Source organism: Balaenoptera borealis (assembly GCF_965194805.1).
Source record: "Balaenoptera borealis genome assembly, chromosome: 5".
In the NCBI taxonomy this organism is placed as follows: Eukaryota; Metazoa; Chordata; class Mammalia; order Artiodactyla; family Balaenopteridae; genus Balaenoptera; species Balaenoptera borealis.
This window is the reverse complement of record NC_138862.1, coordinates 18691861-18707333: the sequence shown is the minus strand read 5'-3', so window position 1 is coordinate 18707333 and position 15473 is coordinate 18691861. Positions and strand designations below refer to the sequence as shown.

Below are 15473 nucleotides of genomic sequence, written 5' to 3'. Positions count from 1 at the left end.
TTCATTCACCTGTTTAAAACTCAGTGGCTTCCTGTTGCCCTTAAGTTAGGATCCAAACATTTAATCCTTGGCTTCTGAGAAACTTCATCACTTGGTCCTACAGCCTCACAGTTTCTGGAAAGGAAAATAAAGCTTGACTTGAGATTTTTAAAAAATTACAGAAAAATTATAAAATGGTCATGTTCAAAAACAACTTAGACTGTTCAATCAAATAGAGAGCATACTCGTAACATAGAGAAGAAATACAAAGATGAGGAAATCATTGATAAAAATATTAAAAAACTCCAAGGCACATAGAGGAGGCCCAAAATGAGAATAATATGCAGGCTCGAAGCAGTTTTAGAAGAAACAAAAATGAAGACGCAAACAGCAAAGAGATTTTAAAAAAATTCTGATCTATAATAATATTTGAATTTTCTGATGTAAAATGGTGAGTTCCAAAAAATTTTTTTAAAAAGAGGCATGCATATATACATATCCCAGAGACCTAGTTGAACTTGTATAAATTAAAATCATATAAATTTTCATATATAATTTTAAAAAGGTCTCAGAAAAAGAATCAGACAGACATTAAACTTCTCATTTGCAACCTTGGAATTTAAAAGAGAGTGAAAATATTTCTAAACTATTGAAAGATAAAGACTATAGTCCAAGAATCTTATTCCCAAGTTGGATTCCATTAATATTTGAGTTCATGAAGACATTTATAACAGTGTTTATTATCATTTTAAAACATGGTAAAGAGCTTACATGTCCAACAGAGGTAGAACAATTAAGTAAATTAGGATATGTGCATGTTATATCCAAACTTTAAAATGATGAGGAAAATCCATAAGATATATAGTTAAAAAGAAAAACGGGAAAGGAAAACTGGAAGTAACCCATGGATAAACAGATTGCGGTATATCCATACAAAGAAACACTCCTCAGCAATAAAAGAAAGTTTGAAGTACATGCAACAACACGGATAAATCTCTGCTAACAATATGCTGAGCAAAGAAGCCAGAAACAAACAAATTACTGTTATTTTCTTTATATGAAATTCTAGAAAGGCACAATTAATCTATAGTGACAGAAAGCAGATCAATGGTTGCCTGAGGGTGTGTGTAGGAAGAGGAGATTGATGGCAGAAGGTCATGAGGGAACTTTTTTGGGGTGATGGAAATGTTCTATATCTTGATAATGGTGGCTATTCTACAGGTGTATACATGTGCTGAAGTCATGGAATTGTACTCTTAACAGTACACTTAAAATGTGTATGTTTTAGTGTATGTAAACTTTACCTCAAAGAAGTTGATATTTCAAAAGCTGTGCTAATTCATAATAGGGGATAAGAGTATATACATCATTTTATGTACATTTAAGGTTTCTATGTGTGCCTGGTCTTCATCTTCATTAAAAGATGTGCAGATGCCAAGAAAAGAAAGTGTTCATGCAGACATGGGCATAAAACCCAAAGGAAAGCAAGGAGGGAAAAAATGAAGAAGTAAAAGGGAGATGAACTAAGTATGGCATTCAGGGCGTAGAAAGAATATTGAATGCTGTGTACCAGGGCCATTTTTAAGTTCTTTAAAATTTCAATTAATACTCTCAACATCCCATTGAGGTGGATACTATTATTATTATCACCCTTGTTCTATGAGCAAAGTCAGGAGGCCCAGTGTGGGTAAATAACTTTGCCAAAGTCACACAGCAATGAGTGGTGCCTGATAGTGTAACTCCAAAGCAGAGCATCTGCCCCTAAACACAGAAGCTAAATTTTCTTTCAAAATTAATAGCTTGGTTGGTTTCGGTGACGTTTAAAATTCCCAGTTTGACCATATCAAAAACAAGAGATAAAATACTTGCCAATGACCTTGGTCAACTGAACTTATTTCAGTTAGCTTCAATAAAGCTTAATGAGCAGTCCTATGTGCAAGACCTAGTACCAAGTGTGGGAAGTTTTAAGGAATTAACCTTCTTTGAAGCTTTGTAGAAGGGCAGTTTGATAAAAGCACAAAGTACTATTGGTTTTAAGATTTTTCTCTCACAATTCTATGTCCCACGATAATAATCTACCATTAATGATGAGTGTTTTTGCTACAGTTTAGAAATCATTTCTGCATGTGTAATATCTCATTTAATCATCATAATCCTAACATGGATTGTATTACTATTATTATGTTTTATTGCTGTTATTTTTGTTGTAGCTTAGAAGTATGGTTCTGAAAGTTTAGTGTGTATCAGAAGCACCTGCAGGGCCTGTTAAAACACAGGTCACTGGACATAACTCGATTTGGTAGGTTTAGGGTGGTACCCGAGAATTTGCATTTCTAAAAAGTTCCTGGTTGATGCGATGCTGCTTGCTGGGTACCACAACTAGAACCAAACCACTGGTTTAGAAAATTCTGACTTAGAGAATCTTGCCCCTTGCCTCAACTGACTTCTAAGAGAAAGAAGCAGGTTTTAAATCCAGGTTTCTCTTTCTAGCTCTTATACCCATTTTAGTATACTGCTGTTTCTCATCTTCACATTTTCACCGAGGTTCGACTATTAACAGCCCTGCAAATCACCTTTTAATTAATTAATTAATTAATTTTTGGCTGTGTGGGGTCTTCGTTTCTGTGCGAGGGCTTTCTCCAGTTGCGGCGAGCGGGGGCCACTCTTCATCGCGGTGCGCGGGCCTCTCACCTTCGCGGCCTCTCTTGTTGCGGAGCACAGGCTCCAGACGCGCAGGCTCAGCAGTTGTGGCTCACGGGCTCAGTTGCTCCGCGGCATGTGGGATCTTCCCAGACCAGAGCTCGAACCCGTGTCCCCTGCATTGGCAGGCAGATTCTCAACCACTGTGCCACCAGGGAAGCCCCCAAATCACCTTTTAAATGTTCTAATTTTACGTCTCACAAGGATTTCTGATGAGTATCTCATAATTAAAAGTGGGATTTGAGTTTGAGGGTTTTTTTCCCGCTCAATATGACCATATTAGCTTTTCAAAGGAAATTTGGGAGAAATTCATGTAACAGCCATATGCTTTGAAATATTTAGTTTTAAAAGTCTATCCACAGGGAAGTAATTTTATTCTTGTAATCCATCTTGTGTGTCATTAAATGCTTGGCTCTTAAAAGACTGCAGTGTAAGAACTTCACATTTTAGAGGAAATATACTAGTATCACTACTAAGTATATAATGTAGCCTATTTTATTTAACTATTTAAATCAGATGTTTCATCATTTCTTTAAGTTTGTGTAAAATATCCAACAATCTGTCCCTAATTCAAAGAAGGACAAAGGACAAGACGGAAACTTTACCATTTGGATATTTTCTTGTTTGTTCTATCATTTGTGACACTTTCATTTACTCAGAGGATGATGAAACAATGACATTTGTGTAGATTTATTTTTTGTTTTGTTTTTGATTTTCTGTTTGGAAATAATGTTAAACAGAAAATCTGCAAGAGTAGTACAAAGACACCCATGTTTCCTTTACTCAGATTCACCAATCGTTAACATTTTGTCCCATATGTTTATCATTTGCTCTTTTTTTCTGTATGTGTATGCATTATTGTTTTACTGAACCATTTGAGAGTAAGTTGCATACATCATATCTCTTTCCCCCAAATACTTTAGTGTATAGGTCGGTTTATTGGAAATTTCTACTATATAGTTGCTGCTTTTTCCTTTCCTAGGAATACGCAGTCTGTGGGAATACATTAAACCAAACGTCCTGCTCTTCAGCAAAATCCCTCTCCCTGTCAGATTTAACACGTATGAATGTTTTTTGCTTGAAGAAGTCTTTACTATGATGGTTGCAAAATGATGATTTTTCAAACTCCAAATCTGTCTCTGCATTGGCCAATTGGCACTTGGTATTCAAAACAAGAATGCTTCTCCTTTATTGATTGATTGATTGATCATCAATAAGGACTCATGAATTCCTATTTTTTGAGGGTTTATAATTTGTTAATCTCAAAATCTCCCACATTTGGCCAGTGGAGTCCCTTCAAACTAGCTCCTATGTCCTTGTGACACATCCCATAATTGCTTCAGGCACTTCTTAACTTCCTGATATAAAAGATGTTCCAGGTCCATATTGAATCTTCCCTTCCCCAGCCCTGGAATCAGTCTTTCTCTGAGGAGTCCTGGTTCCTTTTAATGGATAATGGCATTAGAAATCAAGATCTCATCACTAGATGTGCTTGTTGCTACTCGAGTGTCTTTGCTTCTTGGGCCTTCCAGTGGGCAGAGATAAGAAATATATGCATGTTTGATATATGAGTCTACACCAATGCTCCAATTCCAATTCATCACCATAGGGCTCTTCCTCAATTTCCACCACTTCACATCTGTAACTCCCTTTTTACATTAACTTAGTTTTGCATTCCTATAATACATTTTCAATTGTTTCAGAATTACTTTGCTTATGTCACTATCAAAAATGATCATGCAAAAAAAAAAAAAAAAAACACCCAACACTAAAAAGAGTTCAGAAATTGTTTTCATTACTCCCCCGCCCTACTCGACCCAAGACTAAGGGTATATAATTTATTAGTGTGTTCATAATATACTTGAATTAGTCAAACTCTCCCTCTCTAGCCCCAACTTTAATTTAATTGAAATGTAGTTGGGTTCATTTATTTCCATTTGTTTTCAGTTTTAGTTTTTTGAGGTTGTTGCTTTTATCATTGTTGTTTCTTTTGGGTTTTTTCCCCATCTTTGTTGACTTAATTTTGTTTTTGGAATATGTAGAGCTTCTGAAAGTCAAAAGCAAACAGTAAGATGTATTCAGAGAAGTGTCAGTCCTTCCCATAGGCCTTTCATCTCAGTCTCCCCATGCCTTCAGTGGCACCAGCTTCATTGTTTTCTAGTTTGTCTCTCATGTGTTTCTTTTTGTTTGTAAAGAGGAGCAGCTTATTTTTTGTAGTGGGCAAAGAAATTTTAGATGCATTATAGGATTGTGGAATTGGAAATAGAAAGGGAGAAATCTGGGGTGATAGACTGAAATTGGAATTATTGGTATAAATGTCCTTATTTCCCTTTTCTCTCTTACACAGAAGGTAGCACGTCATCCATGCTATTTTGCACTTCAGTGTTTTATACTGAATAATGCATTTTGGAAATCACTCTATATCAGTTCATAAAGATTGTCCTCATTAATTTTTTAATGCTTTGTAGTATCTCATTGTATAGCCTTCTCATATGTCTGGATCTTTAGATAGTTTCCAGTATTTTCAATTGCAAATAATGCTGCAATGAATAACCTTGAGAATATGTATTTTCTTATTGTTGCAGCTATATCTTCAGGGTAAATAAGCACAAGTGGAATTGCTGGGTTAGACAGTAAATGCATGTGTAGTTTTGTTAAATATTGCCAAATTCTCTTATAGAGGTAATATACCATTTTGCATTTCTACAAGAATTGCATCTGATTGCCTGTTGCCCACAGCTCTGCCAATAAAATATACTGTCAAGCTTTTGATTTTATCTGTTTTATCACTTTTATGGGATTGGTGATATCTCTTGAACTCCTCTTATTATGATTGAAATTGAACACGCTTTCTTTTTTTTTTTAACGCCTTTATTGGAGTATAATTGCTTTACAATGGTGTGTTAGTTTCCGCTGTATAACTGTGAATCAGCTATACATATATCCCCATATCTCCTCCCTCTTGGTCTCCCTCCCACCCTCCCTATCTCACCCCTCTAGGTGGACACAAATCACTGAGCTGATCTCCCTGTGCTATGTGGCTGCTTCCCACTAGCTATCTATTTTACATTTGGTAGTGTATATAAGTCCATGCCACTCTCTCACTTCATCTCAGCTTACCCTTCCCCCTCCCCGTGTCCTCAAGTCCATTCACTATGTCTGCGTCTTTACTCCTTTCCTGCCCCTAGATTCTTCAGAACGATTTTCTTTTGAGATTCCATATGTATGTGTTAGCATACGGTATTTGTTTTTCTCTTTCTGACTTACTTCACTCTGTATGACAGTCTCTAGCTCCATCCACCTCACTACAAATAACTCAATTTCATTTCTTTTTATGGCTCAGTAATATTCCGTTGAATATATGTGCCACATCTTCTTTATCCATTCATCTGTCGATGGACACTTAGGTTGCTTCCATGTCCTGGCTATTGTAAATAGAGCTGCAGTGAACATTGTAGCACATGACTCTTTTTGAATTATGGTTTTCTCAAGGTATATGCCCAGTAGTGGGATTGCAGGGTCGTATGGTAGTTCTATTTTTAGTTTTCTGAGGAACCTCCAAACTGTTCTCCATAGCAGCTGTATCAATGTACATTCCCACCAACAGTGCAAGAGGGTTCCCTTTTCTCCACACCCTCTCCAGCATTTATTGTTTTTAGATTTTTGGATGATGGCCATTCTGATGGGTGTGAGGAGATACCTTGTTGTAGTTTTGATTTGCATTCCTCTAATGATTAGTGATGTTGAGCTACCTTTCATGTGTTTGTTGACAATCTGTATATTTTCTTTGGAGAAGTGTCTATTTAGGTCTTCTGCCCATTTTCTGATTGGGTTGTTTGCTTTTTTGATATTGAGCTGCATGAGCTGCTTGTATGTTTTGGAGATTAATCCTCTGTCAGTTGCTTCATTTGCAAATATTTTCTCCCATTCTGAGGGCTGTCTTTTCGTCTTGTTTATGGTTTCCTTTGCTGTGCAAAAGCTTTTAAGTTTCATTAGGTCCCATTTGTTTATTTTTGTTTTTATTTCCATTTCTCTAGGAGGTGGGTCAAAAAGGATCTTGCTGTGATTTATATCACAGAATGTTCTGCCTATGTTTTCCTCTAAGTGTTTTTTAGTGTCTGGCCTTACATTTAGGTCTTAATCCATTTTGAGTTTATTTTTGTGTATGGTGTTAGGGAGTGTTCTAATTTCATTTTTTAACATGTAGCTGTCCAGTTTTCCCAGCACCACTTATTGAAGAGGCTGTCTTTTCTCCATTGTTCATTCTTCCTCCTTTAAAAAGGTCAAAAATAAGGTAACCATGTGTGTCTGGGTTTATCTCTGGGCTTTCTATCCTGTTCCATTGATCTATATTTCTGTTTTTGTGCAAGTACCATACTGTCTTGATTACTGTAGCTTTGTAGATATATTCTGAGGTCCAGGAGCCTGATTCCTCCAGCTCCGTTTTTCTTTCTCAAGATTGCTTTGGCTATTCGGGGTCTTTTGTGTTTCCATACAAATTGTGAAGTTGTTTGTTCTAGTTCTGTGAAAAATGCCATTGGTAGTTTGATAGGGATTGCATTGAATCTGTAGATTGCTTTGTGTAGTAGAGTCATTTTCACAATGTTGATTCATCCAATCCAAGAACATGGTATATTTCTCCATTTGTTTGTATCATCTTTAATTTCTTTCATCAGTGTCTTATAGTTTTCTGCATACAGGTCTTTTGTCTGCTTAGGTAGGTTTATTCCTAGATATTTTATTCTTTTTGTTGCAGTGGTAAATGGGAGTGTTTCCTTAAATTCTCTTTCAGATTTTTCATCATTAGTGTAGAGGAATGAAAGAGATTTCTGTGCATTAATTTTGTATCCTGCTACTTTACCAATTTCATTGAATAGCTCTAGTAGTTTTCTGGTAGCATCTTTAGTATCCTGTCATCTGCAAACTGACAACTTTGCTTCTTTTCTGATTTGGATTACTTTTATTTCTTTTTCTTCTCTGATTGCTGTGGCTAAAACTTCCAAAACTATGTTGAATAATAGTGGTGAGAGTGGACAACCTTATCTTGTCCCTGATCTTAGTGGAAATGGTTTCAGTTTTTAACCATTGAGAACGACGTTGGCTGTGGGTTTGTCAAATATGGTCTTTATTATGTTGAGGTAAGTTCCCTCTATGACTACTTTCTGGAGGGTTTTTCTCATAAATGCGTGTTGAATTTTATAGAAAGCTTTATCTGCATCTATTGAGATGATCATATGTTTTTTCTCCTTCAATTTGTTAATATGGTGTATTACATTGATTGAATTGCGTATATTGAAGAATTCTTGCATTCCTGGGATAAACCCCACTTGATCATGGTGTATGATCCTTTTAATGTGCTGTTGGATTCTGTTTGCAAGTATTTTGTTGAGGATTTTTGCATCTATTTTCATCAGTGATATTGGCTTGTGGTTTTCTTTTTTTGTGGCGTCTTTGTGTGGTTTTGGTATCAGGGTGATGGTGGCCTCATAGAATGAGTTTAGTTGTTTTCCTCCCTCCTCTATATTTTACAAGAGTTTGGAAAGGATAGGTGTTTGCTGTTCTCTAAATGTTTGATAGAATTCGCCTGTGAATCCGTCCAGTCCTGGGCTTTTGTTTGTTGGAAGATTTTAAATCACAGTTTGAATTCCAGTGCTTGTGATTGGTCTGTTTATATTTTCTGTTTCTTCCTGGTTCAGTCTTGGAAAGTTGTGCTTTTCTAAGAATTTGTCCATTTCTTCCAGGTTGTCCATTTTATTGGCATATAGTTGCTTGTAGTAATCTCTCATGATCCTTTGTATTTCTGCAGTGTCAGTTGTCACTTCTCCTTTTTCATTTCGAACTGTATTGATTTGAGTCTTCCCCCTTTTTTTCTTGATGTGTCTGGCTAATGGTTTATCAGTTTTGTTTATCTTCTCAAAGTACCAGCTTTTAGTTTTATTGATCTTTGCTATCGTTTCCTTCATTTCTTTTTCAGTTATTCCTGATCTGATCTTTATGATTTCTTTCCTTCCGCTAACTTTGGCATATTTTTGTTCTTCTTTCTCTATTGCTTTAGGTGTTAGGTTAGGTTTTTTATTTGAGATGTTTCTTGTTTCTTGAGGTAGGATTGTATTTCTATAATCTTCCCTCTTAGAACTGCTTTTGCCGCATTGCATAGGTTTTGGGTCATCATGTTTTCATTGTTATTTGTTTCTAGGTATCTTTTGATTTCCTCTTTGATTTCTTTAGTGATCTCTTGGTTATTTAGTAGTGTATTGTTTAGCCTCCATGTGTTTTTGTATTTTTTACAGATTTTTTCCTGTAGTTGATATGTAGTCTCATAGTATTGTGGTCAGAAAAGATACTTGATACGATTTCAATTTTCTTAAATTTACCAAGGCTTGATTTGTGACCCAAGATATGATCTACTCTGGAAAATGTTCCATGAGCACTTGAGAAGAAAGTGTATTCTGTTGTTTTGGGATCAAATGTCCTATAAATATCAATTAAGTCCATCTTGTTTAATATGTCATTTAAAGCTTGTGTTTCCTTATTGATTTTCAGTTTGGTTGATCTGTCCATTGGTGAAAGTGAGGTGTTAAAGACCCCTACTATAATTGTGTTACTGTCGATTTCCCCTTTTATGGCTGTTAGCATTTGCCTTATGTATTGTGGTGTTCCTATGTTGGGTGCATAAATATTTACAATTGTTATATCTTCTTCCTGGATTGATCCCTTGATCATTATGTCATGTCCTTCTTTTTCTCTTGTAGTAATTTTTATTTTAAAGTCTATTGTGTCTGATATGAGAATTGCTACTCCAGCTTTCTTTTGATTTCCATTTGCATGGAATATCTTTTTCCATCCCCTCACTTTCAGTCTGTATGTGACCCTAGGTCTGAAGTGGGTCTCTTGTAGGCAGTATTTATATGGGTCTTGTTTTTGTGTCCATTCGGCCAGTCTATGATTTTTGGTTGAAGCATTTAATCCATTTACATTTAAGGTAGTTATCAATATGTATGTTCCTAATATCATTTTCTAAATTTTTTTGGGTTTGTTATTGTAAGTCTTTTCCTTCTGTTGTGTTTCCTACCTATAAAGTTTCTGTAGCATTTGCTGTAAAGATGGTCTGGTGGTGCTGAATTCTCTTAGCTTTTGCTTGTCTGTAAAGCTTTTAATTTCTCTGTCGAATGTCAGTGAGATAGAGTAATCAGAGAGGTAGAGTAATCTAGGTTGTAGGTTTTCCCTTTCATCACTTTAAATATGTCCTGCCACTCCCTTCTGGCCAGCAGAGTTTCTGCTGAAAGATCAGCTGTTAACCTTATGGGGATTCCCTTGTATGTTAATTATTGCTTTTCCCTTGCTGCTTTTAAAATTTTTTCTTTGTATTTAATTTTTGATAGTTAGATTAATATGTGTCTTGTCGTGTTTCTCCTTGGATTTATCCTGGGTGGTACTCTCTGCACTTCCTGAACTTGATTGACTATTTCCTTACCCATATTAGGGAAGTTTTCAACTATAATCTCTTCAAAAATTTTCTCAAGACCTTTTTTTTCTCTTCCTCTTCTGGGACCCCTATAATTCGGATGTTGGTATGTCTAATGTTGTCCTAGAGGTCTCTGAGACTGTCCTCAATTCTTTTCATTCTTTTTTCTTTATTTGCTCTGCAGTAGTTATTTCCACTATTTTATCTTCCAGGTCACTTATCCATTCTTCTGCCTCAGTTATTCTGCTATTGATTCCTTCTAGAGAATTTTTAATTTCATTTATTGTGTTATTCATCATTGTTTGTTTGCTCTTTAGTTCTTCTAGTTCCTTGTTAAACGTTTCTTGTGTTTTCTCCATTCTATTTCCAAGATTTTGGATCATCTTTACTATCATTAGTCCGAATTCTCTTTTAGGTAGACTGCCTATTTCTTCTTCATTTGTTTAGTCTGGTGTGTTTTTACCTTGCTCCTTCATCTGCTGTGTATTTCTCTGTCTTCTCATTTTGCTTAACTTACTGTGTTTGGGGTCTCCTTTTCACAGACTGCAGGTTCGTAGTTCCTATTGTTTTTGGTCTCTGCTCCCAGTGGGTAACGTTGGTTCAGTGGGTTGTCTAGGATTCCTTGTGGAGGGGACTGGTGCCTTTGTTTTGATGGATGAGGCTGGATCTTGTCTTTCTGGTGGGCTGGACCACATACGGTGGTGTGTTTTGTGACCTTATTATGATTTTAGGCAGCTTCTCTGCTAATGAGTGGGGTTGTGTTCCTGTCTTGCCAGTTTTTTGGCATAGGGTGCCGAGCACTGTAGCTTGCTGGTCATTGAGTGGAGCTGGGTCTGGACATAGGGATGGAGATCTCTGGGAGAGCTTTCGCCGTTTGATATTATGTGGGACCTGGAGGTCTCTGGAGGACCAGTGTCCTGATCTTGGCTCTCGCACCTCAGAGGCTCAGCCCTGACACCCGGCCGGAGCACCAAGACCCTGTCAGCCACACAGCTCAGAAGAAAAGGGAGAAAAAAAAAGAAAGAAAGAAAAAATAAATAAATAAAGTTATTACAATGGAAAAAATTATTAAAAATAAAAACATTAAAATGTAATAAAAGAAAAAGAAAGAGAGAAAAAAAGAAGAGAGCAACCAAAGCAAAAAACAAATCCACCAATGATAACAAGCACTAAAAACTATACTAAAAAAATAAATAAATAAATAAAATGGACTGTCAGAACCCTAGGACAAATGGCAAAAGCAAAGCTATACAGACATAATCACACAAAGAAGCATACACATACACACTCACAAAAAGAGAAAAAGGAAAAAAAATATATATATAAAAAAGGAAGAGAGCAACAAAATCAGTAAACAAATCTACCAATGATATTAAGCTCTAAATACTAAACTAAGTTAAACATAAAACCAGAAACAAATTAGATGCAGAAAGCAAACCCCACGTCTACCCTTGCTCCCAAACTCACCGCCTCAGTTTTGGGATGATTCGTTATCTAGTGAGGCATTCCATAGATTCAGGGTACATCAAGTTGTCTGTGGAGATTTAATCCGCTGCTCCTGAGGCTGCTGGGAGAGATTTCCCTTTCTCTTCTTTGTTTGCACAGCTCCTGGCGTTCAGCTTTGGATTTGGCCCTGCCTCTGCGTGTAGGCCACCTGAGGGAATCTGTTCCCTGCCCAGATAGGATGGGGTTAAAGGAGAGGCTGATTAGGGGGCTCTGGCTCACTCAGGCCGGGGGAGGGAGCGGTATGGATGCGGGGCGAGCCTGCGGCGGCAGAGGCCGGTGTGACTTTGCAACAGTGTGTTCTCCTGGGGAAGTTGTCCCTGGATCACGGGACCCTGGCAGTGGCGGGCTGCACAGGCTCCCAGGAGGAGGTGTGGATAGTGACCTGTGCTTGCACACAGGCTTCTTGGTGGCTGTGGCAGCAGCCTTAGCATTTCATGCCTGCCTCTGGTGTCTGCACTGATAGCCGCAGCTCGCGCCCATCTCTAGGGCTCGTTTAGGTGGTGCTCTGAATCCCTTCTCCTCGTGCACCCCAAAACAATTGTCTCTTGCCTCTTAGGCAGGTCCAGACTTTTTCCTGGACTCCCTCCCGGCTAGCTGTGGTGCGCTAACCCCTTCAGACTGTGTTCACGCAGCCAACCCCAGTCCTCTCCCTGGGATCTGACCTCCGAAGCCCGAGCGTCAGCTCCCAGCCCCCGCCAGCCCCGGCGGGTGAGCAGACAAGCCTCTCTGGCTGGTGAGTGCTGGTCGGCACTGATCCTCTGTGCGGGAATCTCTCCGCTTTGCCCTCCGTACCCCTGTTGCTGCGCTCTCCTCTGTGGCTCCGAAGCTTCCCCCCCTCCACCCACTGTCTCCGCCAGTGAAGGGGCTTCCTAGCGTGTGGAAACCTTTCCTCCTTCACAGTTGCTTCCCAGAGGTGCAGGTCCTGTCCCTATTCTTTTGTCTCTGTTTTTCCTTTTTTCTTTTACCCTATCCTGATACGTGGGGAGTTTCTCACCTTTTGGGATGTCTGAAGTCTTCTACCAGCGTTCAGTAGGTGTTCTGTAGGAGTTGTTCCACATGTAGATGTAGTTTTGATGTATTTGTGCAGAGGAAGGTAATCTCCATGTCTTACTGCTCTGCCATCTTGAAGGCGCCCCCGTGAACATCTTTTCATAAGGTATTACTTTTCATCATTTTGTGAATCATATGTTCAAATCTTTGCCCATTTTTCTGTAGGATTTTGGTGTGTTTTTGCTCAACTAAAGTTCTTTGTATATTAATATATTAGATCTTTTAAAGTGACATATGTTGCAATTATTTTCTCCCAGTTTGTCATTTCTCTTTTGGCTTTTCTTGTGGTGCTTATGCTATGCAAATAATTTTTATTTTTAAGAGGTCAAATTTTTAAATTTTATTTTTTGCTATCTGGATTTTGAAGTGATAGTTAGAAAGCCTTTTTCTACTCCAAGGTTATAGAGGAATTCACCTTCAATAATCATACTTGTATAGTTTCTACACATTTTGATTTCTTTTTGTAGGGTAGTAGGGCAAGAGGATATAGAATTAGCGTATAACAATTGTTAAGTGTTTAAGTACATAAATCATAACTGTTTGGAAAATATTATGTTCTTTTTGTTGCTGAGAGGTTATATGGGGAGATTTGAAATCAGATGATCACCATTGTTTTCCAGTTGGAGATCTGATGCATTATTTTTAACAAAACTAGGAATTCTTCAAGCAGATAATATCTTTTTTGTGGTTGTAATGCAACGAATGATATAGGAAAGCTAATGGAATGCCTCTTTGTATTAAAAACAATAAACAGAAACCCTCTACCATGATAAACACAAATGAAAATTTGACTTATCAACAATTTCACCTTCTGGGCTGATAAAAATATATCACCCTACCAAGAGGACAGGCAAGAGAAATCTTTCAGTTAACTAAAGAAAAATTTCCAATTTATGTTGTAAAGTAATATTACATTAATTTAAAATTTTGGAGGAAAATATAAATATAAAGGAAAAATATTATCCATATATTTTTTCTTTTTTGGCGTAGTTGGGGTGTAGTCTCATTTAAGTCTTTGTATGCATATGTAGCTCACATAGTTGAAGCATAATATCTGTTCAATTTTATATCCTGCTCTTTTCAGTTAACACTGTATCCTAAACTTTTTAAGTATTTGTACAGTCTTCATAATCATTATTGTCAGTAGTGATTTAGAATTCCACTAGCTTGTCTTAGCATATTTTACTTAGACCTCCCTTTATTGCTGTCATAGCCTTCTTACTATTCTCTTCATTTCCACTTTACTCATATTCAATCAGTTTTCCAGGCATTGGCCTGAATAATCTTTCAGAAATTGTGTCAGATCCCCATAATCCACTGACTGAAATTCTTTCATCTATTTCCTTTGCACTTTGAGTAAAATTCAGACTCCTTACCAAGACCTACAGAAGCCACGCACAGGTTGGTTCCCATCTGCCTTTCTCAACTTCTTACCACCTTTTCATCCTTCCCCAGTATGGTCTGGCCTCAAGAGCCTCTTGGGGCTTCCCAGAAATACCAATCAGTTTCTTGCCTCAGAATCCTAGCTCATGCTATTCCATCACTCTGTAGCAGGTTTCTCCCTAAATCTTCACTTCAGACCTCACCTGAAAGGTTACTTCTTCAGATTCTTCCTTGATTCACCCTCTGTTACTGTCAATTAAAACACTGATTAACATGCCTTCAAGTTAATTCAGATGCATATTAAAATTTGAGAACCATTGGTCTAGAAAATTGCTATCCAATAAAAATATAACATGAGCCACGTATGTAAAGTTTTCCATAGTCATGTTAAAAAAGTAAAATGGGGGCTTCCCTGGTGGCGCAGTGGTTGAGAATCTGCCTGCCAATGCAGAGGACACGGGCTCGAGCCCTGGTCTGGGAGGATCCCACATGCCGCAGAGCAACTGGGCCCATGAGCCACAATTACTGAGCCTGCGTGTCTGGAACCTGTGCTCCACAACAAGAAAGGCCGCCATAGTGAGAGGCCCACGCACTGCGATGAAGAGTGGCCCCCGCTTGCCACAATTAGAGAAAGCCCTCGCACAGAAATGAAGACCCAACGCAGCCATAAATAAATAAATTAATAATAAAAAAAAAAAGTAAAATGAAAGTGGTGAAATTAATTTAAGGATATATTTTATTTACCTTGATCCACCCAAAATATTATTATGACATGTAATTAAGATATCATTAATGAGATATTTTACATTACTTTTTATTTTTATTTATTTATTTACTAACATCTTTATTGGAGTATAATTGCTTTACAATGGTGTGTTAGTTTCTGCTGTATGACGAAGTTAATCAGCTATACATATACATATATCCCCATAGCCCCTCCCTCTTGCGTCTCCCTCCCACCCTCCCTATCCCACCCCTCTAGGTGGTCACAAAGCATCAAGCTGATCTCCCTGTGCTACGCGGCTTCTTCCCACTAGCTATCGATTTTACATTTGGTAGTGTATGTATGTCCATGCCACTCGCTCAACTTCGTCCCAGCTTACCTTTCCCCCTTCCCATGTCCCAAATCGAGATGGACTGTTATGTAAAATACACACAGGAGTTTGAAGACTTCAAATAAAAAGTAATGTATACGGTATAATACCAAATATATGTAAAAGTTTTCTAGTAACTAAATGAAGCAGCAGTTTTGAAATCCTAATTTAAAAATTTACTTTATCGGTTACACCAGCCACAGTCTAAGAGTCCAATAGCTACGTATGGCTATTAGCTACCATATTGGACCTCACAAATGTAGAAAATGCACAAATTAGGCCATGAGGCTGCTTAA

General features: G+C 37.6%; 1 protein-coding gene and 1 long non-coding RNA gene across 3 annotated transcripts in view; both read right to left on the bottom strand.

The window, feature by feature from the left end:
* Positions 1-15473, bottom strand: part of LOC309628744 — a 157551-nt gene that overhangs the window by 120684 nt on the left and 21394 nt on the right. The window lies entirely within an intron of this gene.
* The window catches only part of CYYR1 (cysteine and tyrosine rich 1), a 137739-nt gene that overhangs the window by 107870 nt on the left and 14396 nt on the right, over positions 1-15473 (bottom strand). The window lies entirely within an intron of this gene.